The sequence below is a fragment of the Mesoplodon densirostris genome, chromosome 1 (genome assembly GCF_025265405.1).
Source record: "Mesoplodon densirostris isolate mMesDen1 chromosome 1, mMesDen1 primary haplotype, whole genome shotgun sequence".
Classification (NCBI taxonomy): Eukaryota; Metazoa; Chordata; class Mammalia; order Artiodactyla; family Ziphiidae; genus Mesoplodon; species Mesoplodon densirostris.
Window position 1 is genome coordinate 227,348,199 of NC_082661.1, and position 26,472 is coordinate 227,374,670.

The following is a 26,472-nucleotide window of genomic DNA, read 5'->3' on the forward strand; positions in this document are numbered from 1 at the left end:
ATTGCCAGGGAACTCCCTCTACACAGCAATTTTTGAAACCTGATACTTATCTATCCCAAAGGATAGATATCTAACTTCCTTCCATATAAATAATTGCCTCCCTTTCATCCCCAAACAAAATATACACTTAAAAACAAGGCAAGACAAAATAAAACCACAGAAGCCCTTCTGTTGTATTTCTGCTTAATCCACATTTTGTCCTAAATGTTCCTTACTGAATCCTTTTAGTCACCTCCACATATTTCTCTGAACTTACATGCATCAATCATTAGCTGTCACTCTAAAGACACGGAACCAAACTAAAATATGAAACCAAAATGAAGTTAGAAGTAAAAATAATTAATCTAAATGATATTTCTTTGGCCCCAAGTATGATAAACTTGCTACATTTGTTTAGAAAACTGGTAATAAAAATCACTATTTAATAACAAACAGAGGCCCAGAACATCGCAATAAGTTAAAAAAATATTTGCTAAGAGGCGCAGCAGCAGGCAGGTGCGCACCATTTGGTTTCGGTCATGATTTATTCCTGGAATTTACCAAGAAGAGATGACTCACCTAGGAAATTCTTTGATGAACTTAACAGGTCTCAAATCTCTAGATCTCTCACGAAACTCCTTGGTTAGTCTAGAGGGCATCGAGGATCTGACTCTCCGGAGAGCCTCAACCTCTGCTCCCAGCGCATCTCCTCACCGGTGGAAGTTTCCGCCTCTGCTCCTTGACTTCCGGCTGAACCCCGCGGTGAAGAGCGAGTCTTACTCCCGCCTCTTCGTCGTGCGCATGCGCCCGGGGAATAGGCTGGGCGGGAGCGAGGCGCGGGGCGGGGCTTGGTGCTGGACTACAGCCCTGTGAGCGGGGAGCGAGCAGTAAGCGTCCCGGCTGCATTTTGCTTCGATGAGGAATCAATGGCCTCAAAGCAGAGCTTCCCAGCCGTTTTCAGCGTCGAAAGACCGCGCCACTCCAGAGCCAAGGGCACTGCCCCCTCGGCCAAGAAGTGCTCGGTCATGGACGCGGATGACAAAGCGGTCCTGAACCTCATTGCCAAGTGCAAGCGGGACTTGAGCAACCCTCCTGGGAGCGCGAGCTCCAGCTGGAAGGAGCGAGAGGCCGGCTTCCAGAGCTCCCAAGAATCGCAGCCCCTGTCGAGTCCTCAGGCGGTGCAGCACCAGTGTGGGGACTCCCGGTGGCAGGGCCCCGAGAAGAAGAGGAGCGGGCGTGCGTGTGTGGGGGGGGGCGTTTGTGCAGAGCCGGGGCTGCAAGACAGCGAGGTGGCGAGCGTCCCCCGCTCCCGCCCCCCCAGCACTTTGCCCCTCCCTCAGCCTGCACAGACCTTGAGGGCGCAGTCCCTTCTTTGGAGTCGAATTTGTCGACCCAAAAGGTGTTACATCCCTTGCCCGCTCCCAAAAAAGTACAGGAAGTGAAGGATGCCAGGCGGGAGGTTCTGGGCGCCTTCAGACTAGTAGTGTCTGAGCTGCCTGAAGGAGGGTCTGAGCAGGAGGAATGGTTCGGAGGGCTGGAGTGAGGCGCCCTGGCCCACGGTGGAGCTCGTTGGAGCCTGAGAGCAGAGGCCCCCCACCCTGGTGTGAGCGAGGTGTGTCCCAACCTGCACCCGGCTGCGCTGCCCGCCCGTGAAGAAGGCCGCCCTGGAGGTGAGGCTCCTGGCAGCTCTCCTCGACCTGGTGGGCAGGTGCTGGAGTGGCTGCCGGTCCCTGCACAGCGACGAAGTGTTCCTCGCCCAGGCAAGACACGTGTTGTCATCTGTTCAAGAATTTACAGCCAATCCAACGCCCAGGTTGCCAGTGGAGAAAACGGGACCCAGAGGGGTTAAAAGACTTATTTAAGGCCACATAGTAACTTAATGGCCAAGCAGGCTCTGGAAGCTGGTCTCCTAATTCCTTATTCAAAACGTTCTGGTTTATCAGAGTTTATCAAATCATTAGCTCGTTTTCTAGTCCTAACTGTCCAGTTTCCTCATCCCTCTCTTCCCATGGAGTTGTTATATCACTTAGGGCAAAGGGCAGCAAACTATAGGCCACCTGCCAAATCCAGCCCACAACGTGTTTTGTAAATAAAGCTTTATTGGAACACAGCCAACCACCACCTCCCACCCACCCATCCCCAAATCTACAGCCACTCAGGACTGTTCAACAGTTGTGAATGAAGAAATTCGCTACCTGACTCTGGAAAAGAAGTCTTTGCACAGTCACCTTGCTGAGCTACAGCAGCAGTATGGCGTGATGATGAGTGAGGTGGTATAGGAACTCGCCGACACTGGGAAGAAGATGGATTGCCCGAGGCAGCATCTGGAAAGGCCTCTGGAGGACAGCGGGAGCTGGAAGCCTCTTCTGTTCAGCATGAAGAAAGAAGTGAGAAATGCCGACACTCCAGCTGCTGAACTTGCAGATCACTGGACTTCAGACAAGCGTGAAGAGCCTCTCTGGCAAGATGGTGGAACTAAAGCAGGCTCTGGAGCACCACAGGATCCGGGAGCTCGCCCAGCTGCTGCAGGAGAGCCACACGTTTGCAAGCCAGGCCTGGGCAGCGACTGATGGGTGACACCATGCCGCAGCCCCACAGACGCCCCCAGAGTTCCTGGTGAGTGTGGTTCTGAGTCAGAGCACCTGTGACATCAGCACTACTTGTCCCATCACACTGACAAGGTGATGACCTCATCATTCCCTAACAGTAAGAAAACAGTGCAACAATAGATCGCATCTATATATACATTTATTTCCCTTTCCCCAAAAAAACTTAGTGCGAACTAGTAGCGTATGATCCCTTTCAAGTTTGAGTTATGTGCGTTTCCTTTGTTGTTTGGCTTGGTTTGGGGAACAGAGAGAGAGTTAACAAAAGCATCTCCAAGTGCAGGGCGAGCACCTCCCGGGACTGCCTGGGGCCACCACTGGTGGCACTCTCCACATGCCTGTGGACAAAGGCCACACACCTGAGCCAGGGGATTTCACAGAGCGTTCAGTAGTCAATCAGTGCAGGGAAGCTATTCAGGGTCAGAGTTCTAAGGACATTCTAGCCTCGTGGTGACGTCACACTACAGCTGAGTTGTCAACCTGTGCCGTATGGAACAAGTGACGATGATGTCTCCACCTGGGGGGGCGGGAAGGTTGGGGTGTGCCAGCTTGTGCAGGAACACCGCAGGGAAAAGAGAGACCACTGCGTCCTCCGGGCAGGGCCAGCACCAGCAGCCTTCCCTGTAAAGGACCAGGTGGTGACTGTTTCAGGTTTTGGGGCCATGGTGTCTGTCACCCATCTTCTCCCCACCACCAACGTAGCTGCAAAAGCAGCCACAGACGATGAGAAGGGCATGGTGGGACCATGTGCCATTACAACTTTGTTCATGACAGCCACTGACCGAGCAGGCCCAGGGCTTGGGTGTGTGAGCCTCTGTCCACTTGGCACTTCAGAGGGACACCTCAGCATGCCCTGAGCTCTCAGCCACTGGACGGGGGCTTGGAGCAGCACAGACAGGAAGTGATGCTCTTCCTGACTGTAATTTTCTTCCACCTCAAACCTTAAGACTGAGGATATTCAAGATTTTAAAATACTTCAGTATAAATATAGGTCTCTTCTTATAATACTTTAAACTTAAATAATTTGAACTTCAATTTTGGTGAACTGACCACTGCCTAGTTGCTTATCCTATAGCGTTAAATACTGATAGAATAAGTATCGTGCTGTGAAAAAAAATTGTTTAGAAACAGTTGGACATAGAAAAAATTTTAAACTGAAACTAGTAATTTAAATGACCATATTTAACATACAGAAACATTACTACAGATTTTGATAGCATTAAATAATCATATCTATTCCAGGACTATATGGAAATGTTAACATTTCTACAGCCAGACTCTGCAGTTAAAGGAAAACATAATTCTGAGATATATTTCCGCCCAAAAAATGTTTCTAATATTCAATTCAAAAAGAGGTGCCAACAACTAAGAAGGTGAATGTTTTCACCCTCCTGAACAGATATTGTTATATGAACATCCTATATTATCTACCTGAGAGACTAGCATGTCCAGAGTAAATGATTCATTTTACTTACAGTACATCAGGATTAAAATGTTTACACTGAACACCTGGAATATTTACTAAAATTAATCTTATTAAGGTAAAACTTAAAAAATTACTCTGGAACATTTTCATTTCTTACACTCAACAAACATTAAATTATCAAAGAAAAGATTCAGCTGACATCTTCAAAGATTTTAGCAGGTTTAACAAATTTCTATTCTGCCATATACTGATAGCAGTAGGCATATTTCTTGAACATCATTCAATCTATTTTAAAAAGTTAATTGATTAGAGACATAATTTGTAAAGCAAGGTAACCAAATTACAGAGTTCTAACTAATATTGGCTTTGCAGAATTTCTTAAGAAGAGATACACAAGGCATACACAAAAGCATACGGCTCCTTATTGTTTACTCATTTTACTAATTTTACCTAAAACTAGGACTGATAATTAGCTAGCCTTCACTGTTATGTCAGTCAGCATGCATTCTGATTGATTGGAATTATGTGGTCCAAGTGATTAAATATCCCTGTCCCAAGTAAATAAACAACACATACCACTAGCTTGGTTTAGATGTGGTTTTGCCTAAACATTGAAAGTTCTTTCAAAACCTTTTTATTTCAAGTATTCTAGAATTTCTCAGTTACTTTAAAGATAAAGGTTATATTAACTTAAATAGTAATTTGTCAGACCATAATCCCACTCGTTCAATTTCAGAATATTATTTGGTGATTCTTACTCAGTAGCCCTTTTTTTTTCGTATATACTGCAATTTTATTTCAATCGTACAAAGTTAGTGTGTAGGAAATTTAAATGAAACAGTAAGGTAAAAATAGCAGAGAACCAAAAAATCTAAAAAGGAAGTACACCTAAAGCATGAGAATTCAACATTCATTAGTATTTCATCTTCAGGGTTTTTTTGGTAATATTTATTTATTTATTTATTTGGCTGTGCCACGTCTTAGTTGCGGCATGCGGGATCTTTAGTTGCGATATGAGGGATCTAGTTCCCTGACCAGGGATCGAACCCAGGCCCCCCCAAGCATTGGGAGCTTGAAGTCTTAGCCACTGCACCACCAAGGAAGTCCCTCATCTTTAGTTTTGATTGACACTTGATGCTTGCAAATTTTGAAACAAACTTTAAGATCTCAGCAGCCCTTTTAAATGATTTGCCTGGTATGGGTTGATTTAAAACGTTTGGTAAAAAGCAATTGATTATCCATATTCTTCAAAGATCATAATGGACTATTGGCTTCCCTTTTGTTTGAATTTAATCATGTTTTCAGTCAATTAACTGTGAAGTGTCTTCAACTTAACAGAAATATAATTGGTTCAATTGTCAATTATGTTAGACTTAAAAAAAGCTAATTCCAAATATGAGATCATATTGCAAGCTGTTTGTAACATGCTGTTTTCCTCCGAAATTTTTATTTTATTTATTTATTTAAATTTATTTATTTAATTTATTTATTTTTGGCTGCGTTGGCTCTTCGTTGCTGCGCGGGCTTTCTCTAGTTGCGGTGAACGGGGCTACTCTTCGTTGCAGTACGAGGGCTTCTCATTGCGGTGGCTTCTCTTGTTGCGGAGCACAGGCTCTAGGCTCATGAGCTTCAGTAGTTGTGGCACGTGGGCTCAGTAGTTGTGGCTTGCGGGCTCTAGAGCACAGGCTCAGTAGTTGTGGTGCACGGGCTTAGTTGCTCCACCGCATATGGGATCTTCCCGGACCAGGGCTTGAACCCGTGTCCCCTGCTTTGGCAGGTGGATTCTTATCCACTGTGCCACCAGGGAAGCCCCCAAATTTTTATTTTAAATAATAATTTACAGGATCTCAATATTGAAGAAACTTGCTTTGAAAAGCTGACCTAAAATAAATAGATGGCCAGTTATTTCTCGAGCAAAAATGGGTTTATTTGGGATCAGCAGAGAATTGTAATTTGGGGTCTGTGACCATCGTGAGTCACGTGCAAGTCCCAGCACTGAAGAATGGAGAACTCTTATCAAGGGGAAAGGAAGTTGGAAGGGCTGGAGTAAATAAAGAGTCCATGGGTTTTCATTGGTTGAGTTATTGCCAAGAAACAAGAGGAGTCTTTTTCCTGTTGGGCTCTGGTATCATTGCAAAGTATGAGAGTTCTCTCTTCTAGTCTCTAATTCAATTTAATTGAGGTTTCTGTTTATTCACTTTTTACAGAAATTATTTAGGATACTAATGATCTTTGTAGTAACCAAAACATCTAGTCAAATGAGGCAACAGTGGAAAGAGCCAAAAGACATGGGCCTGGTCGCATTTGCTAGCCAATGTAATTCTTTGGTTTTATTTAAGTATTATTATTAATATTAAGTATTTTGAAATATTCTGGGCCAGAAATGTAACTATTTCCATGGAAGGATTTTTATACTTATATTTATCTCACACGTGCTTTTCTCAGTAAGAAAGAGGAAAACTAGCGTCTCTGGAGCTTATGGTGTTTGAAACTTATTAACTCTATTGCCTCTGGCTATAGAGATCAAAAAGGAGTTTTGCAAGTTGAGTTTAGAAGAGCAGTCTGTCTTTCTGACCTGTAGTGTTGCCAGTAATTGTAAGCCAGGGGTTACACTTGGGAAATTAAGATATTTGATTCCTAAAAAAGAGTTTGATGTGTGCAGGGCCAACAGCAGGGCTTGGAGCTGTTTACATGCATGAGGGGTAACTTCGCAGGTCAGGAGTGATCAACAAATTAAATTCTGAGACATCCTACAGCCTCCCAAGATATATTTCTTTTTTTTTTTTGAGCCAATCCTCCTTGATAATGCCACTCTAATATCCCTATCTCCATAACCTCGCACATCCCCTTTATATTACACACAGGAACTTCTAGCATCTCAACTTCATTCAGTATAGTACGTGTCAAGACCAGGATTTAGATAACCAAGTGAACAAACCATTAGAACTTTCCCAACTATTTAAGCTTGTACATCAAATGCAGACTCTCTGATAATTACCCCCACAGTGATAAATTATGTCCCTCTTTCTTCCCTGGTCTAGCAACCTCAGAATACACACACAGACACACATGCACACACACACACACAAACACACACACACACACACACACACTTTCCTTCCCCTGGATCTTGCTGATATAATTTTTTTTAAACATCTTTATTGGAGTATAATTGCTTTACAATGGTGTGTTAGTTTCTGCTGTATAACAAAGTGAATCAGCTATACAGATACATATATCCCCATATCTCCTCCCTCTTGCGTCTCCCTCCCACCCTCCCTATCCCACCCCTCTAGGTGGTCACAAAGCACCAACGTGATCTCCCTGTGCGATGCAGCTGCTTCCCACTAGCTATCTATTTTACGTTTGGTAGTGTATATATGTCAGTGCTACTCTCTCACTTTGTCCCAGCTTACCCTTCCCCCTCCCTGTGTCGTCAAGTCCATTCTCTACATCTGCATCTTTATTCCTGTCCTGCCCCTAGGTTCATCAGAACCATTTTTTCTTTTTTTGTTTTTGATTCCATATATATGTGCTAGCATATGGTATTTGTTTTTCTCCTTCTGACTTACTTCACTCTGTAGGACAGACTCTAGGACCATCCACCTCACTACAAATAACTCAATTTCATTTCTTTTTATGGCTGAGTAATATTCCATTGTATATATGTGCCACATCTTCTTTATCCATTTATCTCTTGATGGACACTTAGGTTGCTTCCATGTCCTGGCTACTGTAAATAGTGCTGCAATGAACATTGTGGTACATGACTTTTTATGAATTATGGTTTTCTCAGGGTATATGCCCAGTAGTGGGATTGCTGGGTCATATGGTAGTTCTATTTTTAGTTTTTTAAGGAACTTCCATACTGTTCTCCATAGTGGCTGTATCAGTTTACATTCCCACCAACAGTGCAAGAGTGTTCCCTTTTCTCCACACCCTCTCCAGCATTTATTGTTTGTACATTTTTTGATGATGGCCATTCTGACCAGTGTGAGATGATCCCTCACTGTGGTTTTGATTTGCATTTCTCTAGTGATTAGTGATGTTGAGCATCCTTTCATGTGTTTGTTGGCAATCTGTATATCTTCTTTGGAGAAATGTCTGTTTAGATCTTCTGCCCATTTTTGAATTGGGCTGTTTGCTTTTCTTGATATTGAGCTGCATGAGCTGCTTGTATATTTTGGAGATTAATCCTTTGTCAGCTGTTTTGTTTGCAAATATTTTCTCCCATTCTGAGGGTTGTCTTTTCATCTTGTTTATGGTTTCCTTTGCTGTGCAAAAGGTTTTAAGTTTCATTAGCTCCCATTTGTTTATTTTTGTTTTTATTTCCATTCCTCTAGGAGGTGGGTCAAAAACAATCTTGCTGTGATTTACATAATAGAATGTTCTCCCTATGTTTTCCTCTAAGAGTTTTATAGTGTCTGGCCTTATATTTAGGTCTTTAATCCATTTTGAATTTATTTTTGTGTATGGTGTTAGGGAGTGTTCTAATTTCATTCATTTACATGGAGCTGTCCAGTTTTCTCAGCACCACTTATTGAAGAGGCTGTCTTTTCTCCATTGTATATTCTTGCCTCCTTTATCAAAGATAAGGTGACCATATGTGTGTGGGTTTATCTTTGGGCTTTCTATCTTGTTCCATTGATCTGTATTTCTGTTTTTGTGCCAGTGCCATACTGTCATGATTACTGTAGCTTTGTAGTACTGTCTGAAGTCAGGGAGCCTGATTCCTCCAGCTCTGTTTTTCTTTCTCAAGATTGCTTTGGCTATTTGGGATCTTTTGTGTTTCCATACAAACTGTGAAATTTTTTGTTCTAATTCTGTGAAAAATGCCATTTGTTGTTTGATAAGGATTGCCTGAATCTGTAGATGGCTTTGGGTAGTATAGTCATTTTCACAGTGTTGATTCTTCCAGTCCAAGAACATGGTATATCTCTCTATCTGTTTGTATCATCTTTAATTTGTTTCATCAGTGTCTTATAGTTTTCTGCATACAGGTCTTTTGTTTCCTTACGTAAGTTTATTCCTAAGTATTTTATTCTTTTTGTTTCAGTGGTAAATGGGAGTGTTTCCTTAATTTTTCTTCCAGATTTTTCATCATTAGTGTATAGGAATGCAAGAGATTTCTGTGCATTAATTTTGTATCTTGCAACTTTACCAGACTGATTGATTAGCTCTAGAAGTTTTCTGGTAGCATTTTTTTTTTTTTTTTCTGTAGCATATTTTTTTTTTCCACTATATTTTTTTATTTTTTTTTATTTTACAAATTTAATCAGTTATACATATACATATGTTCCCATATCCCCTCCCTTTTGCGTCTCCCTCCCACCCTCCCTATCCCACCCCTCCAGGCGGTCACAAAGAACCGAGCTGATCTCCCTGTGCTATGCGGCTGCTTCCCACTAGCTCTCTACCTTACATCTGGTAGTGTATATATGTCCATGCCGCTCTTTCACTTTGTCACAGCTTACCCTTCCCCCTCCCCATATCCTCAAGTCCATGCTCTAGTAGGTCTGTGTCTTTAGGATTCTCTATGTATAGTATCATGTCATCTGCAAACAGTGACAGTTTTACTTCTTCTCTTCCAATTTGAATTCCTTTTCTTTCTTTATCTTCTCTGATTGCTGTGGCTAAAACTTCCAAAACTATGTTGAATAATAGTGGTGAGAGTGGGCACCCTTGTCTTGTTCCTGATTTTAGAGGAAATAGTTTCAGTTTTTCACCATTGAGAATGATGTTGGCTGTGGGTTTGTCATATATGGCCTTTATTATGGTGGGGTAAGTTCCCTCTATGCCTACTTTCTGGAGAATTTTTATCATAAATGGGTGTTGAATTTTGTCAAAAGATTTTTATGCATCTATTGAGATTATCATATGGTTTTTATCCTTCAGTTTGTTAATATGGTGTATCACACTTATTGATTTGCATATATTGAAGAATTCTTGCATTCCGGAGGTAAACCCCACTTGATCATGGTGTATGATCCTTTTAATGTGCTGTTGGATTCTGTTTGCTAGTATTTTGTTGAGGATTTTTGCATCTATGTTCATCAGTGATATTGGCCTGTAGTTTTCTTTCTTTGTGACATCCTTGTCTGGTTTTGGTATCAAGGTGATGGTGGCCTCATAGAATGAGTTTGGGAGTGTTCCTCCCTCTGCTATATTTTGGAAGTATGGGTGTTAGGTCTTCTCTAAATGTTTGACAGAATTTGCATGTGAAGCCATCTGGTCCTGGGCTTTTGTTTGTTGGGAGATTTTTAATCACACTTTCAATTTCAGTGTTTGTAATCAGTCTGTTTATATTTTCTATTTCTTCCTGGTTCAGTCTTGGGAGGTTGTGTTTTTCTAAGAATTTGTCCATCTCTTCCAGGTTGTCCATTTTATTGGCATAGAGTTGCTTTTAGTAATCCCTCATGATTCTTTGTATTCCTCCAGGGTCACTTGTTACTTCTTTTTTGTTTCTAATTCTGTTGATTTGAGTCTTCTCCCTCCTTTTCTTGATGAGTCTGGCTAGTGGTTTATTAATTTTCTTTATCCTCTCAAAGAACCAGCTTTTAGTATATTTATATTTGCTATTGTTTCCTTCATTTCTTTTTCATTTATTTGTGATCTAATCTTTATGATTTCTTTCCTTCTGCTAACTTTGGGGATTTTTGTTCTTCTTTCTCTAATTGCTTTAGGTGTAAGTTTAGGTTGTTTAGTTGAGATTTTTCTTATTTCTTGAGGTAAGATTGTTTTGCTATAAACTTCCCTCTTAGAACTGCTTTTGCTGCATCCCGTAGGTTTTGGGTCATTGTGTTTTCATTGACCTTTGTGTCTAGGTATTTTTTGATTTCCTCTTTGATTTCTTCAGTGATCTCTTGCTTATTTAGTAGCATATTGTTTAGCTTCCATTGTTTGTATTTATTCCAGTTTTTTCCTGTAATTGATATCTAGTCTCATAGTGTTGTGGTCAGAAAAGATACTTGATACAATTTCAATTTTCTTAAATTTACCAAGGCTTGATTTGTGACCCAAGATATGATCTATCCTGGAGAATGTTCCATGAGCACTTGAGAAGAAAGTGTACTCTATTGTTTTTGTATGGAATGTCCTATAAATGTCAGTTAACTACATCTTGTTTAATGTGTCATTTAAAGCTTGTGTTTCCTTATTTATTTTCATTTTGGATGATCTGTCCATTGGTGAAAGTGGGATGTTAAAGTCCTCTACTATGATTATGTTACTGTTGATTTCCCCTTTTATGGCTGTTAGCATTTGCCTTATGTATTGAGGTGCTCCTATGTTGGATGCATAAATATTTACAATTGTTATATCTTCTTCTTGGATTGATCCCTTGATCATTATGTATGTCCTTCTTTGTCTCTTGTAATAGTGTTTATTTTAAAGTCTATTTTGTCTGATGTGAGAATTGCTACTCCAGCTTTCTTTTGATTTCCATTTGCATGGAATATCTTTTTCCATCCCCTCACTTTAAGCCTGTATATATCCCTAGGTCTGAAGTGGGTCTCCTGTAGACAGCATATATATGGGTCTTATTTTTGTATCCATTCAGCCAGTCTATGTCTTTTGGTTGGAGCATTTAATCCGTTTACAGTTAAGGTAATTATCGATATGTATGTTCCTATTACGATTTTCTTAATTGTTTTGGGTTTGTTATTGTAGGTCTTTTCCTTCTCTTGTGTTTCCTGCCTAAAGAAGTTCCTTTTGCATTTGTTGTAAAGCTGGTTTGATGAAGCTGAATTCTCTTAGCTTTTGCTTGTCTGTAAAGGTTTTAATTTCTCTGTCAAATCTGAATGAGATCCTTGCTGGGTAGAGTAATCTTGGTTGTAGGTTTTTCCCTTTCATCACTTTAAACATGTCCTGCCACTCTCTTCTGGCTTGCAGAGTTTCTGCTGAAAGATCAGCTGTTAACCTCATGGGGATTCCCTTGTATGTTATTTGTTGCTTTTCCCTTGCTGCTTTTAATATTTTTTCTTTGTATTTAATTTTTTATAGTTTGATTAATATGTGTCTTGTTGTGTTCCTCCTCGTATTTATCCTGTATGGACTCTCTGCCCTTCCTGGACTTGATTGACTATTTCTTTTTCCAAGTTAGGAAAGCTTTCAACTATAATCTTTTCAAATATTTTCTCAGAGCCTTTCTTTTTCTCTTCTTCTTCTGGAACCCCTATAATTAGAATGTTGGTACATTTAATGTTGTCCCAGAGGTCTCTGAGACTCTCCTCATTTCTTTTCATTCTTTTTTCTTTATTCTGCTTTGCGGTAGTTATTTCCACTATTTTATCTTCCAGGTCACTTATCTGTTCTGCATCAGTTATTCTTCTATTGATTCCTTCTCGAGAATTTTTAATATACTCAAAACAGATACTCAACACAGGAAGTGAAGAAGGAGGAGGGAATTTTAACATAACATGGATGCATTTTTTCAAATTCAAATAATATTTTAGAACAAATGGACTCATAAATATGAGAAAAAACAATCTTGCATCAAAAAAAGAGCCTAAGGCAGCAGAACGGTAGAAAAAACAGATGGGTCACTTTAACCCCAAATAATGTCTATAAGTTTTAAAGGAAAGTGTTTGGACTTTTGCATAATCTTGACCACAGAAGTAAAATATGATGTGTACACACTTGAAAAGAAAAAAAGAATTTGTATTAGAGTTATCCAGTGCTGAAGGAGGAATTGATTGGGAACCTGAGAAGAGGAAACCCAAGGAAACAATGCAAGCAGGATTGTGGTTTTGTAGCAATATATAGATGGATGCAACCTGGTTAGATAACATTGGGGATAATACATACATATGGCTTCTTTTAATTCTTTTGATTTAAAAATTAAAAAAAAATAAATTTAATATTTTTTAAAATTAAAAAAATGTATTTAAATTTAAAAATTCTTTTAAAATTAATATTACCAAAGAGTAACCTTAGGTTAGTTTTATTAAACCTGGAGGTGGATAGTATATTATGAGACCGTAGGCTAGGAGAGTATAATGCACATATGTTTTGCTTGACCAGCCTCTGCTCTTCTTCTTCCTCTGATTATTTTATCATTCTTATTATATGGAAAGCCACTTCCTGTACACTCTCAGTCCACGTGATTGGAGGTGGAACTGACGCAGTCCCTGGGGCCTGATATTTGGAGGTGAATGTGTGTGGCAGGCATGTGATCCAAGCTGACCAATGAGTGTGTTCCATCTTTCTGGTCAGAGGACTTGGTTCTGGGATAGAAAATGGACCTAGTCAGCACAAAGAAAGTCAGTGCTGGACTTCTATCAAAATTGCTGGCAGAAGTTCCCTGCTGGCCTAGTGGTTAGGATTCTGGGCTTTCATTGCCTGTGACCCAGGTTCAATTCCTGTTTGGGGAATTGAGATCCTGCAAGCTGCGTGGTGGCCAAAAAAAAAAAAAAAATTTACTGGGAGAGAGGTAGTGTTTCCACTGAAGTTGCTCAGCTGGGAGTATAAGCCCGAGCTGCTGGTGGCCTTTTTGCCCTTTCAGGTGTAGGCCCTGTGAGTGACATTGGAGCAAACAGAGCCCTTTGATGGAGACTACAGAGTCAGGACAATATCATCTGATCTCCTGAATCCAGATGTGCCTGAAGCTAGGTTTCCTTCTGAAATTTTTGGGTAGGTAAATCAGTTCATTCTTTGTCTCCTCAAGCTGCTTGCAGCTAAAATAGGCCTGATGACATGGAGAGTACCAATGGGTGTGGGGGGAGGAGGTAAAGACCTCTCAGGAAGAGGATCAAGAGGACCTGATGACTCGATTGGCTGGATGTGGAGGCTGTGGGAGAAAGAGGACACAAAGCTGACTTTGAAGTCATTTGAATAGCTTGTGATGTTTTTAACCCAAGGAAAGATATGATTGATGAAGAAACAGTTTTTCCTTTCACATATCCAATCCACATAGAAAAACATATTTAAATCATAAACTATAAGGTAGTAAATGAGAAATATGTAGCTGCTTCTCAATAGCATGTTTTTCCTTTAGTTACCATTGGCGTAAAAATTTTGGTAGGTTATATGCCTCTGAGGTTATTAAAATTAATTTTTTGAATTTACACAGTATTTTATAGTTTTCAAATCACTTTGGAATCTCTTATCTCCTTTAATCTTCCTAAGAACTGTATGTAGTAAGTGGGATAGTTATCATCATTCTCTGCTTAACAATGAGGGTATGAGGCACAGAGAAGTTAAGATAATTAACTACAGAAACCCAGCACATAATTTGTAAGAATGGTGTGAGAAGCCAAATTTTCGAATCCAATGCTTTTCCCATACATCACTCAGCTTTCCTGTCCTTAATAATTGTGATTAGTTATAATCAGTGATAAAATTATCATCAGTGATCAAGTTATAAACAGTTGGCATTCAGAAAATGGCATCACGTTTTCTTTAAAACATTACAAAATATATTTAATCCAGTCAGGGCTATTCTAAAAGAATACTAATTTGGAACTGACTCAACCCTGATGTGGATCCGAGTGTTCACTGTGGGTCATTTCACTGTCTGATATCTCCAATATTCTCTGGGATTCTGGGTGGGAGAGAGGTGGAAATGGGAGAAGATTCTGGCTCAGAGGGGAGGGTCCTATAAATTGGGAAATGTCATTCTAGATGAGTAAATATTTCCTTGCTAGGGAAGTAATTCTGAGACTCTCTTATCTTCTAGTTCCCAGGAAACACAAGTTGTCTCAACTCTAATTGAGGAAAACGTAAAGGGACTTCAGAGAAGGAGATAAGGACCAGTTGCCCGCCAAACTGATGATATGAGTCAGCCCCATAGCCAGTTGAGCGAACAGGAGTTATATATACATGTGGAGTTTTGTCCAAGGGAAAAAATGTAGATAGTTTAAGTACACTGATAAAGAGCAATGTATTGGAACACCAGGCAAATCTCACCATACTGTCCAAGGAACAAAAACACCAACATCAATGGAAATCGTTTTCCCCAATAGCCACACACTCAATTTTCAAGTGCTCACAAAATGGAGCTTGATTTCAAGGAATACTGAATAATTTTGTGCCATTTCCAATTTTAACTTTTCTGTGGGAGTGTAGGAAATGTTGAGACTAATGCAAAAACTTTGGGGACAGAAAGGTCTTGCTTCGTAAAATTATATGGTTTGACACAGTTGCTTTAATGAAATTGTTGTTTATATTACGCTGCTTCAGAGCCAAAATAGAATATTGAATTTCTTCTAAGTCATGTAGTTAAGCCCAAGTTTCCAAATGAATCTAATGGTCTGGCTCTATTTAAATGTGTTGATTCTGGATTCATAAGGTTGTGTCAAAATGTGATTACACGTTCTCCAATTTCTACACTGCCTCCCTTACTCCTGTAAAGAAATCTTTGGTGTATTGATTCTTCATTTAACCTTAAACTAGTACTTAGGTAAGAAATATGAACACGGCTCTTTTTCCACTCAGAAAAAAAAAGGAAACAAATCAATCTAATAAATCAATGTTATTCTAAACAGTAGTAAAATACTGGGAAATGTTTTTCTCATTCCTGCTGTAGCCTGTTAACAACAACTGGAGGTGATCCCTGGGTTAGCTGGGAAACACACATTGATTTCTATCTGTAGAAAACTCTACTTTCTAAATAAAGCAAACAATGAAATCCGTTGTCTGCAAAGTGACATACCTCAGTGTGAAAATATTAAGGCTTGTAAGCTCTAGATCCTGGCACTAGAAATTGCTTGCCAATGAGGACATTTTTTTTTCTTCTTCTGTGAACAGTAGAAGGGTAAGAAAGGAGAAGATGGACTTCTGCAGTTTAGTTTTATGACATTATGAGGGATCAAATCTGTTTTTTCTCTAGGATAGGGAACACAGACATAGCAATCACCTAATATATTTTCTCACTAGACCGGATCGATGATCTGTGGGAACTTGCTTATTTATTCCTCAGCAAAATTTTGTTGCTCCATTACTGAAGCTACTAAGAGAGTTGTACAAACTCCATATTCTATTTTCATATACAATTCTACATAAATGTTTATACCTTTTATTTAGAAGACAAGATAAAATTAAAAGAGGAAAAGTATCCCATATACACACAATACCTCTTGATGGACTATCCTTTTATGGGATGGGGGTGTGTGGGAGGATGGAAGAGTAGGAGACCCATCAGAATATAATGTGTGAGTAATTATCATTTTTAACTTGGGCCAAGACACCAAGATATTATTGCCTTTTTAAGAGATGTGTGCCCTGTTGAGCTGCTTTCCTTAAGGAACTCATTTCTAAATATCTCCATGTTCCCACCCATAAACGTACTAAAAATTCTAAAGGGTATGAAGGATATAAGAACAGGATAGAGTCAATCACTATTTTCTATAAACTGAGTCCTTATTATTCTATTTTTTATCCCTGTAACAACATGTTTTGCAATTTCTGTTTAGAATATGGATAGATAATAGAGTCTTGGTGGTCTGATTTTTAATTTGAAAACTTATCAGTCAAATATTTAAGGTAATTCTATAGGGCAGAGAAACTTAAGTGTTTTATATTATTGTTTTATCTCTGGATGACAAGAAAATTTCTGTACATTGACAGACTATACATGTAAAAGTAAAAGAATGTGTCCTTCAGCTGCCTTAATCTTAGGAAAAAACAATGAAGAAGATCAAAGTATTTCAACTTGGTAGTATAAGACATATGAAGACATGATCATCTAGATAATAAAAATCAATTTCCTATCCTTGTACTGAAACCTGGACCCCACAGAGCAGCATGATGTAATTCTATTACCATGCTTAATTTCTTGGCATTTGCATGGCCTTTTTATTTTGTGTTATTATTATTCCTGGAAAATGAATAAATTTCACTCAGCAGAACTAAATTAGACAGCTTGCCACTCAAACTAATCACTATGGTGCTTTGCTTCCCCTGCTCAAAAGATAGGCTGACAGCTCCTGGGCATTAATCTAGCTATTTCTTGATAACAGAGCATCTATTTGCACATGGCTGTGAGGAGAGTTATAAAGATTTTAAAAGTAATTATCTTTGGGTCTCCCTAGGATTTGAAAGTCTAATTAAAGAAACTTTAAGACATTGTAAGTCTTAAAGAATTAAGTTTACAGTGTGCAATTTAATCAGAGTTTGAGATTAAATTGGGAACTGGGTATGTCAAAGAAGATGGAAGAAATATTTATCTTAGCCAGGATTTAGTTGCTCATAACACTGAAATTTCAATAAAATAAGTGAAAAGTGGTAGGTGGAGAGACTCAGGGCTATAACTACACTGAACAAAGAGAACTAATCTCAGATCCCTTTTTCTAGCTGGCATCATAAAGATGTCCTGGAACACACTTCTGTCAGTGACGAATGCTACCTTGTGTTACACTGAGTATAAGATGCCTGTAATGCACAATCAAAAGCAGTCATGAAAGAAGGGCTATATCTACTCCTGTAGATGACATCTGTACCAGTGCATAAAATTAACTCTATCCTGCATCTATGCATAAAATTTATTCTTATATCCTCTCTTTGCTTTGTTTCTTTTATGCTACACATTTCCTTTAAATATGTGAACAAAATCTATTGGTTTAATGTACCCGTTATCCTAAGACCTAGAGGATATTAAAATGGACCTGAAGAACATAGGTGAAAGCCTGAAGAAAAAAAAAAAGTCAATAAATTTTTGTCTTAACTAGTTCCATTTTTAACGTCATTTTCTTAGAAGATGTGCCTTTGAGATAGCTGTATATATTTTGTTCAGGCAGATGCATTGTGACTTCTTGGTTTAAAAAGATGTAGTAGTCTGTGAGAATCACTAGAATGGGAAAGGGTAACACTCATTAACTTGGCTGAGGCCATAGCAGGCAGATCTGTTTTAAATTCTGGTGGCAAAGGGATATTTGAAAAGTATTTATGAAGTTATCTCATCTATTTTTCCAAATAATATTCTTCATGTTCTCCAAACTTGGGAAAGCTTTATGGAAAAGAGTGAGCCATAAAGTGGATGATCTTGCTAGTAGTATGACATTAATTTTCTTGTATGATTCATATTTCAGGATAGAATTTGTTTTTAAATGTTTACATATTAACAAAAAAAGCATTTTTCCTTCATCCTTTTTCTTCCAATCATTTATTTTTCACCTTTACAACTTTTACATTCCCTAGAGAAAAACATGAGCTATCTTGAGCACATGGCAAAATTCTGCCTTCTTTTCAAGCCCAGTGATTCTAGTTTGACCAACCCCCCCCACCAAAGGAGATACACTTTGTCATCATACAGCCTTTCGGCAGCACTGAAAGATATAGCACAAGTCACATGTGTGAGTTGAGCCTTAAAGAAGTTACTTCGATGTCTTTGAAAATGCAAAAATGCTCACCAATCAAGAGGAAAGCGATCAAAAAAAATTATACTTTCCCCTTGCAGGTTGTTTTTAAAAAGTGTTTTGTTTTTTAAATCAAGTTCAGAATTATTCTGTTTATACTGAAGTACAGATCTCAACAATAAGTGTGAATCCTTACCCAATATAAACAAGAGTTTAATATTGGTTCCATCTCTGGGTGAAAATAAATAGCTCTGAAGAGTCAATTTTCTCATTTTTTTCCCCACACTCTGCCTATAACAGTTGTTTTATGTCATTCCTGTCAGAGCTCTGATACAAAGTCGGAGTAGTATGATATAGTCCAGCTCTAAGTCTTTATGAAAGTTATGAAAGAAGATGTCTTTGCCAGCAACTTAGAATTCTAAATTGTCAGTCTTTCTGGATTTTAGGTTGCTCCTCCCAGACCAACCTGTGGTAGACTTACTCATGGTCTTTGGAATTGCTCAGATTTGGGGTTGAAACTTTACTCATCTCCTTACTTGTGGTTTTAATTTACCAGATCTCTTTTGAAGCCATGCTTTTTTCTTCACCCATAGAATGGGATAATGAATATGCCAACCTCATGGAGTTGTGAGACTTAGGTCCCATTTGTTTATTTTTGTTTTTATTTCCATTACTCTAGGAGTCGGTTCCAAAAAGATATTGCTGAGATTATGTCAAAGAGTGTTCTGCCAATGTTTTCCCTGTGAGTTTTATAGTATCTGATTTTTCATTTAGGTCTTTAATCCATTTTGAGTTTATTTTTGTGTATGGTGTTAGCAAATGTTCTAATTTTATTCTTTTGCATGTAGCTATCCAGTTTTCCCAGCACCACTTATTGAAGAGACTGTCTTCTCCATTGTATATTCTTGCCTCCTTTGTTGTAGATTAATTGACCATAAGTGCGTGGGTTTATTTCTGGGCTTTCTATCCTATTCCATTGATCCATATTTCTGTTTTTGTGCGAGTACCATACTGTTTTGATTACTGTAACTTTGAAGTATAGTCTGAAGTTAGGGAGCTTGATTTCTCCAGCTCCATTTTTACTTCTCAAGATTGTAGTTGTGAGACTTAAATGAGATAACATAAGCAGGGAACCTAGCTCAGAGTCTGTTACTTGGGAATTGCTCAGTGGAAAGCTACAATTTTCATGATGTTGCTGATGGTGTCATAAAGGGGTATTTCCAGTCTTATACCTACTGAAACTCCCCTTCTCGGGTATAAGCAACCAACCAGAGGCATCTGAAAGCAAATGAGCTCTAGTACTGAGATGCACTTAGAACGTGTGGTCACTGTTGTTGGGTTTACTAACCATCAAAGAGTGACTCACTTCTTAGAACAAGGGACTTGCAGCTTCAAGGCCCTAAAAGATTGTAACCAGTAGACACTGCCCTTCAGTGTGCATGCCTAATTCTATTTTAGCTATAATTAAACACCTTAAATCTGATCGTTTCTACCTAAGCTAATATGCTTTAATGAACCCGGTACCTAGTACAGATGCTGGGGTGGAGTAAGCAGGTGTTTGGTATATGGTCATAGGGGAGTAAATCTAGCTCTTTCCTTGGTTCTTGGTGGGAACTCTGGAGCATACCTTAATAAACCTTAGTGAATACAGAAGCAACTGGATATTCTTTGAGGTGATCTGACACACCTTCATTTCTACTAATATTTATCAAGTTTATGTGCAAGCTCTTTAGTTAGTATTCATATTCTAATTTTGTTTAATCCTTACAGGATTAATATTGAGGTAAATAATATTCCTATTTTTCAGATAAGGAAATCGAGGTTTAGATAAAATGACTTATTAACTAACATCAGCTAAGTTTACTGTGATGTGTGGACTTGTGTAACACCTTAGCTGCTATCTGGATAGTGACATGCCTCGCCTGGAGTGAATCTGGGGTACTGAATGCTGTGTATTGAGTTACCCCCAAGATCCTTCCTCAAGAGCATATTATTCAATATTTAGATCCATTCTTTTTTTTCAGGCTTGGGCTATGTTATGGACTGAATGTTTGTGTTCTTCCAGAATTCATATGTGAAGGCCTAATTCCCAATGTGACTATTTGGAGATAGGGCCTTCACGGAAGTAATTAAGTTTAAAGAGGTTATAAGGGTAGGACCCTGATCCAATAGGATCAGTGTCCTTATAAGAAGAGACACCAGAGAGCTTGCTCTGTCTCTCTCTCCACCGTATGAGGACATAACAACAAGGCAGCCATATGCAAGCCAAGAAGTGAACTGTGTTGCACCTTGATCATGGACTTTCCAGCCTCCAGAACTGTGAGAACATAAATTTCTGCTGTTTAAGCCATGCAGTCTGTGGTATTTTGTTACAGCAGCCTGAACAGACTAAGACAAGCCCTCATAAGGTGTAGATGCTTGGATGTTCTCTTGTATGCTCAGTTAGTACAGTGGTAAGCAAAAATCAGGTGTGCAAAAAAAGTAAAAATGTAAAATTGATTAATTTTATTATAAAATTATAATAAAATTTATTTATAAAATTAATTTTAATTAAAATTAATTAGTTTTTTAGGCAATTTTTTAGAGAATCTTTAGGTTCACAGCAAAATTAGAAGGCAAGTATAAAGATTTCTCCTGTCTCCACACATGCACAATCTTGCCCACTATCAATATCCCCTAACAGAGTGGTGCATTTGTTACAACTGATGAACCTACACTGACACATCATAATCACCTAAAGTTCAGGGTTTACCCTAGATTTTACTCTTGATGTTATACATTTCTGTAGGTTTGCAAAAATGTATAATGACATGTATTCATCATTATAGTACCATACAGATTATTTTCACTGCCCTAAAATCCTGTGTGCTCCACCTATTCTTCTTCCCCCAGTCAACCCTTGATAACCACTGATCTTTTCACTGTCTCCATAGTTTTGCCTTTTCCAGAATGTCATGTAGTTGGAATTGTATGGTACGTAGCCTTTTCAGAAGGATTCTTTCACTTAGTAATATGCATTTAAGGTTTCTCAGTGTCTTTTTATGGCTTGATAGCTCATTTCTTGTTAGTGCTGAATAATATTCCATTGTCTGGATGTACCTTGGTTTATCTATCCATTCACCTACTGAGGAACATCTTGGTCGTTTCCAAGTTTTGGCAAATAAGAATGAAGCTGCTATGAAAATCCAAGTGCAGGTTTTTGTGTGGAAATAAATTTTCAACTCCTTTGGGTGGAGTTAAATCCAGATCTGCTGACACTGCTCCAAGAACACAGAGCTATAAATAGCAATGTCAGTGTGGGCAGGAAAATTGAAGTTCCACCGGCTTCCCCGGTTTCCATTTGCATTCCTTGACTCAGAGGTGGTACTTAAAATAAAAAAATTGTAATAGTGCACTCAAAAAGTCAGCTTGCTGAAGAGATATCTCTAAAATTTCATTTGTTTTCCATGTTCACAGCAATTTTTCGAATTTTAATCTATAAAAATCTTTATCTCCATGTACAACTTTTCCTTTCCTTTGTTAGGGTCACTTCTAGAACAGGCTGGAAATCAGAGTCAGAAAAATGAAATAAAACTCTGAGTTTTCATTCATCCACATTCTTATATATTCTTTTTTTTTCTTATGTATTCTTGAGAGTCTCACTTTTGTTACCAATGACAGTGACAAAATTAATTAAGGACAAAATGAATTAGTATCCTCTAAAATTTCTCCTTTGTTCCTGTAGTTTCTAACATTTCTGGAGAATAATACTTAGAAAACATCTGCGTTTTGACCTCTGGGTTTATTGCACTTAGTGAAAAACAGGGTAAAAGTCAGTTATTAAGTCATTGAGAATGGTATCTGTATTTACTATGCCCTTTCATTTATGCCTTCTGCTCTTGACTTTAAACACTTGTTTCCAGGAGGGACAAAGCTTTGCTAATGCTCTGAGGCTCACTTTTCTCTCACGATTGGAAGAATTTGATGGTATCCAGAATTACACATGAAAGGTAGAAAAGCTGCTTTTAAGTTTCATTTGGTCCCATTTCTTTTTTTCTTTTTTAATTTTTTTAATTTTTAATTTTTTATTTTTTATATATATATTTTTTATTAGTTTCTGCTTTATAACAAAGTGAATCAGTCATATATATACATCTGTTCCCACATCTCTTCCCTCATGCATCTCCCTCCCTCCCACCCTCCCCAATCCCACCCCTCCAGGTGGTCACAAAGCACCGAGCTGATCTCCCTGTGCTCTGCGGCTGCTTCCCACTATCTATCTACCTTACGTTTGGTAGTGTATATATGTCCATGCCTCTCTTTCGCTTTGTCACAGCTTACCCTTCCCCCTCCCCATATCCTCAAGTCCATTCTCAAGTAGGTCTGTGTCTTTATTCCCGTTTTACCCCTAGGTTCTTCATGACATTTTTTTAAAATTCCATATATATGTGTTAGCATACGGTATTTGTCTTTCTCTTTCTGACTTACTTCACTCTGTATGACAGACTCTAGGACTATCCACCTCATTACAAATAGCTCAGTTTCATTTCTTTTTATGGCTGAGTAATATTCCATTGTATATATGTGCCACATCTTCTTTATCCATTCATCCGATGATGGACACTTAGGTTGTTTCCAGCTCCGGGCTATTGTGAATAGAGCTGCAATGAACATTTTGGTACATGTCTCTTTTTGAATTATGGTTTTCTCAGGGTGTATGCCTAGTAGGGGGATTGCTGGGTCATATGGTAGTTCTATTTTTAGTTTTTTAAGGAACCTCCATACTGTTCTCCATAGTGGCTGTACCAATTCACATTCCCACCAGCAGTGCAAGAGTGTTCCCTTTTCTCCACACCCTCTCCAGCATTTATTGTTTCTAGATTTCTTGATGATGGCCATTCTGACTGGTGTGAGATGATATCTCATTGTAGTTTTGATTTGCATTTCTCTAATGATTAATGATGTTGAGCATTCTTTCATGTGTTTGTTGGCAGTCTGTATATCTTCTTTGGAGAAATGCCTATTTAAGTCTTCTGCCCATTTTTGGATTGGGTTGTTTGTTTTTTTGCTATTGAGCTGCATGAGCTGTTTATAAATTTTGGAGATTAATCCTTTGTCAGTTGCTTCATTGGCAAATATTTTCTCCCATTCTGAGGGTTGTCTTTTCGTCTTGTTTATGGTTTCCTTTGCTGTGCAAAAGCTTTGAAGTTTCATTAGGTCCCATTTGTTTATCTTTGTTTTTATTTCCATTTCTCTAGGAGGTGGGTCCAAAAGGATCTTGCTGTGATTTATGTCATAGAGTGTTCTACCTATGTTTTCCTCTAAGAGTTTGATAGTTTCTGGCCTTACATTTAGGTCTTTAATCCATTTTGAGTTTATTTTTGTGTATGGTGTTAGGGAGTGCTCTAATTTCATTCTTTTACATGTAGCTGTCCAGTTTTCCCAGCACCTCTTATTGAAGAGGCTGTCTTTTCTCCATTGTATATTCTTGCCTCCTTTATCAAAGATAAGGTGACCATATGTGAGTGGGTTTATCTCTGTGCTTTCTATCCTGTTCCATTGATTTATATTTCTGTTTTTGCACCAGTACCATACTGTCTTGATTACTGTAGCTTTGTAGTATACTCTGAAGTCTGGGGCTTGATTCCTTCAGCTCCGTTTTTCTTTCTCAAGATTACTTTGGATGTTTGGGGTCTTTTGTTTTTCCATAAAAATTGTGAAATTTTTTGTTCTAATTCTGTGAATAATGCCACTGGTAGTTTGATAGGGATTACATTGAATCTGTAGATTGCTTTGGGTAGTATAGTCGTTTTCACTATGTTCATTCTTCCAATCCAAGAACATAGTATATCTCTCCATCTATTGTATCATCTTTAATTTCTTTCATCAGTGTCATATAATTTTCTGCATACAGGTCTTTTGTCTCCTTAGGTAGGTTTATTCCTAGGTATTTTATTCTTTCTGTTGCAATGGTAAATGGGAGTGTTTTCTTAATTTCAGTTTCAGATTTTTCATCATTAGTGTATAGGAATGCGAGAGATTTCTGTGCATTAATTTTGTATCCTGCTACTTTACCAAATTCACTGATTAGCTCTAGCACTTTTCTGGTAACATCTTTAGGATTATGTACATATAGTATCTTGTCATCTGCAGTGACAGCTTTAATTCTTCTTTTCCCATTTGGATTCCTTTTATTTCTTTTTCTTCTCTGAATGCTGTGGCTAAAACTTCCAAAACTATGTTCCATAATAGTGGTGGGAGTAGGCAATCTTGTCTTGTTCCTGATCTTAGTGGAAATAGTTTCAGTTTTTCACCATTGAGGACGATGTTGGCTGTGGGTTTCTCATATATGGCCTTTATTATGTTGAGCTAAGTTCCTTCTATGCCTACTTTCTGGAGGGTTTTTATCATAAATGGGTGTTGAATTTTGTCAAAAGCTTTTTCTGCATCTATTGAGATGATCATATGGTTTTTCTCCTTCAGTTTGTTAATATGGTGTATCACATTGATTGATTTGCATATATTGAGGAATCCTTGCATTCCTGGGATAAACCCCACTTGATCATAGTGTATGATCCTTTTAATGTGCTGTTGGATTCTGTTTGCTAGTATTTTGTTGAGGATTTTTGCATCTATGATGTTCATCAGTGATATTGGTCTGTAGTTTTCTTTTTTTGTGACATCTTTTTCTGGTTTTGGTATCAGCGTGATGGTGGCCTCGTAGAATGAGTTTGGGAGTGAGTGTCCCTCCCTCTGCTATATTTTGGAAGACTTTGAGAAGGATAGGTGTTAGCTCTTCTCTAAATGTTTGATAGAATTCACCTGTGAAGCCATGTGGTCCTGGGCTTTTGTTTGTTGGAAGATTTTTAATCATAGTTTCAATTTCAGTGCTTGTGATTGGTCTGTTCATATTTTCTATTTCTTCCTGGTTCAGTGTCGGAACATTGTGCATTTCTAAGAATTTGTCCATTTCTTCCAGGTTGTCCATTTTATTGGCATATAGTTGCTTGTAGTAATCTCTCATGATCCTTTGTATTTCTGTAGTGTCAGTTGATACTTCCCCTTTTTCATTTCTAATTCTATTGATTTAAGTCTTCTCCCTTTTCTTGATGAGTCTGGCTAATGGTTTATCAATTTTGTTTATCTTCTCAAAGAACCATCTTTTAGTGCTATTGATCTTTGCTATCGTTTCCTTCATTTCTTTTTCATTTATTTCTGATCTGATCTTTATGATTTCTTTCCTTCTGCTAACTTTGGGTGTTTTTTGTTCTTCTTTCTCTAGATGCTTTAGGTGTAAGATTAGGTTGTTTATTTGGGATGTTTCTTGTTTCTTAAGGTAGGATTGTATTGCTCTAAACTTCCCTCTTAGAACTGCTTTTGCTGCATCCCATAGGTTTTGGGCTGTCGTGTTTTCATTGTCATTTGTCTCTAGGTATGTTTTGATTTCCTCTTGGATTTCTTCAGTGATCTCTTGTTATTAAGTAGTGTATTGTTTAGCCTCCATGTGTTTGTATTTTTTACAGATTGTTTTTCTAATTGATATCTAGTCTCATAGTGTTGTTGTAAGAAAAGATACTTGATAAAATTTCAATTTTCTTAAATTTTAAAAAGGCTTGATTTGTGACCCAAGATATGATCTATCCTGGAGAATGTTCCATGAGCACTTGAGAAGAAAGTGTATTCTGTTGTTTTTGGATGGAATGTCCTATAAATGTCAATTAAGTCCATCTTGTTTAATGTATCATTTAAAGCTTGTGTTTCCTTATTTATTTTCATTTTGGATGATCTGTCCATTGGTGAAAGTGGGATGTTAAAGTCCCCTACTATGATTGTGTTACTGTCGATTTCCCGGTTTATGGCTTTTAGCATTTGCCTTATGTATTGAGGTGCTCCTATGTTGAGTGCATAAATATTTACAATTGTTATATCTTCTTCTTGGATTGATCCTTTGTTCACTATGTAGTGTCCTTCTTTGTCTCTTGTAATATTCTTTGTTTTAAAGTCTATTTTGTCTGATGTGAGAATTGCTACTCCAGCTTTCTTTTGATTTCTATTTGCATGGAATATCTTTTTCTATCCCCTCACTTTCAGTCTGTATGTGTCCCTAGGTCTGAAGTGGGTCTCTTATAGACAGCATATATACGGGGCTTGTTTTTGCATCCATTCAGCCAGTCTATGTGTTTTGGTTGGA

The 26,472-nt window shown here is 38.3% G+C and overlaps 1 pseudogene; it reads left to right on the forward strand.

Annotated features, from left to right (window-relative positions):
- Nucleotides 1–525: 525 nt before the first annotated feature.
- Nucleotides 526–2,556, forward strand: LOC132489214 (centrosomal protein of 72 kDa-like; annotated as a pseudogene).
- Nucleotides 2,557–26,472: the final 23,916 nt, after the last annotated feature.